The sequence below is a fragment of the Rana temporaria genome, chromosome 2 (genome assembly GCF_905171775.1).
Source record: "Rana temporaria chromosome 2, aRanTem1.1, whole genome shotgun sequence".
In the NCBI taxonomy this organism is placed as follows: domain Eukaryota; kingdom Metazoa; phylum Chordata; class Amphibia; order Anura; family Ranidae; genus Rana; species Rana temporaria.
The window spans coordinates 498,803,581-498,808,673 of NC_053490.1; the positions used below are offsets into that span (position 1 = coordinate 498,803,581).

At 41.7% G+C, this 5,093-nt stretch overlaps 1 long non-coding RNA gene across 1 annotated transcript in view; it reads left to right on the plus strand.

Annotated features, from left to right (window-relative positions):
* Nucleotides 1-4,742: 4,742 nt before the first annotated feature.
* The window catches only part of LOC120927878, a 2,890-nt gene continuing 2,539 nt past the window's right edge, over nucleotides 4,743-5,093 (plus strand). The window contains exon 1 of the long non-coding RNA XR_005747141.1: nucleotides 4,743-5,079. This is a non-coding gene — a long non-coding RNA (uncharacterized LOC120927878). The remainder of the gene's footprint in view (nucleotides 5,080-5,093) is intronic.

Genomic DNA, 5,093 nt, shown 5'->3' on the forward strand with positions numbered 1-5,093 from the left:
TATCACCAGACAGGACAGTAAAAGGAATTTGCTTGGGAAGCCGCTCATCTAAACGACCAGCATGAATACATATGGCAAAGTCGGCAGCATTTTTAAGATGAGAGCAGCGAGGGTGAAGGAAAAAACAGCCAGTATTGTTGAGATGCTTGAATAATTTTCAGTCCATTGGAGGTTTCCATGTGCCCTTCCCTCCTTGAAATCCCCACACAAATGTTCCCTGGTTTAGGTATCCTGGTATTGTAAAAAACTGGGCCCAGTTGTCCAAATCAATAAAAACAATGTGGGTCATTGTTCCAAGGAAATCTAAATCTGGTAATTCCTGCAGTTTTGGTTTTCCTATCTTCATGGCATCTTTCAGATTTCTTTTTTCCCGTAGATCATCCCTTTTCTCTCTACGATCTTCTTTTCCTTTGTCCTTTTCATCCCAGTCTCTTGGACGCTCTCTTTCTCGCTCTCTGCCCCTCTCTCGTTCTCTTTGACGCTCTCTCTCCCGCTCTCTTTCGCGCTCTCTGCGCTCTAAGTCCCGCTCTCTCTCGCTCCCTTTCACGTTGTCGTTCTCTCTCGTGCTCTTCTCGTTCTCGTTCTCTCGCTCGCTCTTCTAGTTCTCTTTCCCACTCTTTTTCTTTTTTCTCTCACGCTCACGAGCTCTCTGACGTTCAGACTTGCGCTCTTTTTCTCTCTCTCTTTTCCTCTGCTTGTAAAGGGTGTATGTGATGTCATAGCTGAGTGTAGGACTTTGCACAGCTGTGGATTTGCTGTACTGCCTGCAGGAGATTTAAACAGATGTTTAAAAAAAAACTGAAAGGTCAGTTGGTTCTAAAAATAGCACAGATTTAACAATATTGCCTGATCCGCCCCTTTCCCTAAAGAAAAACACACAGAAACACACAAATATATATATATATATTTTTTCTAATTTAAGGCATCAAGTTCTTGGCAGCACCGATGACAAACATGCCTTTTAATTTTATAAGGAACCAGGAGCGTTAAAGATCCAGTCCAAAAATAATTTTATTTCCAGTAGGCTTCTTCTCATTGCTTCCTTAATAGCAGTATCTTCATCCTGTTCTATTGAGGTTATGTCCATGTCTTCATCGTGCGCCTTGTATGGTTTCTGATATGCTGTTAAGTAAAGCACACATCACATCTCTTCCTACATGATGTGGGTCTAGGATATGAACTGAACGTTGACATTTCTTCAACTGGTCCTCCAATTCCAGGAAACTTTTATCACCAGACAGGACAGTAAAAGGAATTTGCTTGGGAAGCCGCTCATCTAAACGACCAGCATGAATACATATGGCAAAGTCGGCAGCATTTTTAAGATGAGAGCAGCGAGGGTGAAGGAAAAAACAGCCAGTATTGTTGAGATGCTTGAATAATTTTCAGTCCATTGGAGGTTTCCATGTGCCCTTCCCTCCTTGAAATCCCCACACAAATGTTCCCTGGTTTAGGTATCCTGGTATATTAAAAAACTGGGCCCAGTTGTCCAAATCAATAAAAACAATGTAGGTCATTGTTCCAAGGAAATCTAAATCTGGTAATTCCTGCAGTTTTGGTTTTCCTATCTTTATGGCATCTTTCAGATTTCTTTTTTCCCGTAGATCATCCCTTTTCTCTCTACGATCTTCTTTTCCTTTGTCCTTTTCATCCCAGTCTCTTGTACGCTCTCTTTCTCGCTCTCTGCCCCTCTCTCGTTCTCTTTGACGCTCTCTTTCGCGCTCTCTGCGCTCTAAGTCCCGCTCTCTCTCTCTCTCGCTCCCTTTCACGTTGTCGTTCTCTCTCGTGCTCTTCTCGTTCTCGTTCTCTCGCTCGCTCTTCTAGTTCTCTTTCCCACTCTTTTTCTTTTTTCTCTCACGCTCACGAGCTCTCTGACGTTCAGACTTGCGCTCTTTTTCTCTCTCTCTTTCCCTCTGCTTGTAAAGGGTGTATGTGATGTCATAGCTGAGTGTAGGACTTTGCACAGCTGTGGATTTGCTGTACAGCCTGCAGGAGATTTAAACAGATGTTTAAAAAAAAACTGAAAGGTCAGTTGGTTCTAAAAATAGCACATATTTAACAATATTGCCTGATCCGCCCCTTTCCCTAAAGAAAAACACACAGAAACACACAAATATATATATATATTTTTTCTAATTTAAGGCATCAAGTTCTTGGCAGCACCGATGACAAACATGCCTTTTAATTTTATAAGGAACCAGGAGCGTTAAAGATCCAGTCCAAAAATAATTTTATTTCCAGTAGGCTTCTTCTCATTGCTTCCTTAATAGCAGTATCTTCATCCTGTTCTATTGAGGTTATGTCCATGTCTTCATCGTTCGCCTTGTATGGTTTCTGATATGCTGTTAAGTAAAGCACACATCACATCTCTTCCTACATGATGTGGGTCTAGGATATGAACTGAACGTTGACATTTCTTCAACTGGTCCTCCAATTCCAGGAAACTTTTATCACCAGACAGGACAGTAAAAGGAATTTGCTTGGGAAGCCGCTCATCTAAACGACCAGCATGAATACATATGGCAAAGTCGGCAGCATTTTTAAGATGAGAGCAGCGAGGGTGAAGGAAAAAACAGCCAGTATTGTTGAGATGCTTGAATAATTTTCAGTCCATTGGAGGTTTCCATGTGCCCTTCCCTCCTTGAAATCCCCACACAAATGTTCCCTGGTTTAGGTATCCTGGTATTGTAAAAAACTGGGCCCAGTTGTCCAAATCAATAAAAACAATGTGGGTCATTGTTCCAAGGAAATCTAAATCTGGTAATTCCTGCAGTTTTGGTTTTCCTATCTTCATGGCATCTTTCAGATTTCTTTTTTCCCCGTAGATCATCCCTTTTCTCTCTACAATCTTCTTTTCCTTTGTCCTTTTCATCCCAGTCTCTTGGACGCTCTCTTTCTCGCTCTCTGCCCCTCTCTCGTTCTCTTTGACGCTCTCTTTCGCGCTCTCTGCGCTCTAAGTCCCGCTCTCTCTCTCGCTCCCTTTCACGTTGTCGTTCTCTCTTGTGCTCTTCTCGTTCTCTTCCCCGTTCTCGTTCTCTCGCTCGCTCTTCTAGTTCTCTTTCCCACTCTTTTTCTTTTTTTCTCTCACGCTCACGAGCCCTCTGACGTTCAGACTTGCGCTCTTTTTCTCTCTCTCTTTCCCTCTGCTTGTAAAGGGTGTATGTGATGTCATAGCTGAGTGTAGGACTTTGCACAGCTGTGGATTTGCTGTACTGCCTGCAGGAGATTTAAACAGATGTTTAAAAAAAAAACTAAAAGGTCAGTTGGTTCTAAAAATAGCACAGATTTAACAATATTGCCTGATCCGCCCCTTTCCCTAAAGAAAAACACACAGAAACACACAAATATATATATATTTTTTTTCTAATTTAAGGCATCAAGTTCTTGGCAGCACCGATGACAAACATGCCTTTTAATTTTATAAGGAGCCAGGAGCGTTAAAGATCCAGTCCAAAAAGAATTATATTTCCAGTAGGCTTCTTCTCATTGCTTCCTTAATAGCAGCATCTTCATCCTGTTCTATTGAGGTTATGTCCATGTCTTCATCGTGCGCCTTGTATGGTTTCTGATATGCTGTTAAGTAAAGCACACATCACATCTCTTCCTTCATGATGTGGGTCTAGGATATGAACTGAACGTTGACATTTCTTCAACTGGTCCTCCAATTCCAGGAAACTTTTATCACCAGACAGGACAGTAAAAGGAATTTGCTTGGGAAGCCGTTCATCTAAACGACCAGCATGAATACATATGGCAAAGTCGGCAGCATTTTTAAGATGAGAGCAGCGAGGGTGAAGGAAAAAACAGCCAGTATTGTTGAGATGCTTGAATAATTTTCAGTCCATTGGAGGTTTCCATGTGCCCTTCCCTCCTTGAAATCCCCACACAAATGTTCCCTGGTTTAGGTATCCTGGTATATTAAAAAACTGGGCCCAGTTGTCCAAATCAATAAAAACAATGTAGGTCATTGTTCCAAGGAAATCTAAATCTGGTAATTCCTGCAGTTTTGGTTTTCCTATCTTCATGGCATCTTTCAGATTTCTTTTTTCCCGTAGATCATCCCTTTTCTCTCTACGATCTTCTTTTCCTTTGTCCTTTTCATCCCAGTCTCTTGTACGCTCTCTTTCTCGCTCTCTGCCCCTCTCTCGTTCTCTTTGACGCTCTCTTTCGCGCTCTCTGCGCTCTAAGTCCCGCTCTCTCTCTCTCTCGCTCCCTTTCACGTTGTCGTTCTCTCTCGTGCTCTTCTCGTTCTCGTTCTCTCGCTCGCTCTTCTAGTTCTCTTTCCCACTCTTTTTCTTTTTTCTCTCACGCTCACGAGCTCTCTGACGTTCAGACTTGCGCTCTTTTTCTCTCTCTCTTTCCCTCTGCTTGTAAAGGGTGTATGTGATGTCATAGCTGAGTGTAGGACTTTGCACAGCTGTGGATTTGCTGTACTGCCTGCAGGAGATTTAAACAGATGTTTAAAAAAAAACTGAAAGGTCAGTTGGTTCTAAAAATAGCACATATTTAACAAAATTGCCTGATCCGCCCCTTTCCCTAAAGAAAAACACACAGAAACACACAAATATATATATATATATATATATATATATTTTCTAATTTAAGGCATCAAGTTCTTGGCAGCACCGATGACAAACATGCCTTTTAATTTTATAAGGAACCAGGAGCGTAAAAGATCCAGTCCAAAAATAATTTTATTTCCAGTAGGCTTCTCATTGCTTCCTTAATAGCAGTATCTTCATCCTGATCTATTGAGGATATGTCCATGTCTTCATCGTTCGCCTTGTATGGTTTCTGATATGCTGTTAAGTAAAGCACACATCACATCTCTTCCTACATGATGTGGGTCTAGGATATGAACTGAACGTTGACATTTCTTCAACTGGTCCTCCAATTCCAGGAAACTTTTATCACCAGACAGGACAGTAAAAGGAATTTGCTTGGGAAGCCGCTCATCTAAACGACCAGCATGAATACATATGGCAAAGTCGGCAGCATTTTTAAGATGAGAGCAGCGAAGGTGAAGGAAAAAACAGCCAGTATTGTTGAGATGCTTGAATAATTTTCAGTCCATTGGAGGTTTCCATGTGCCC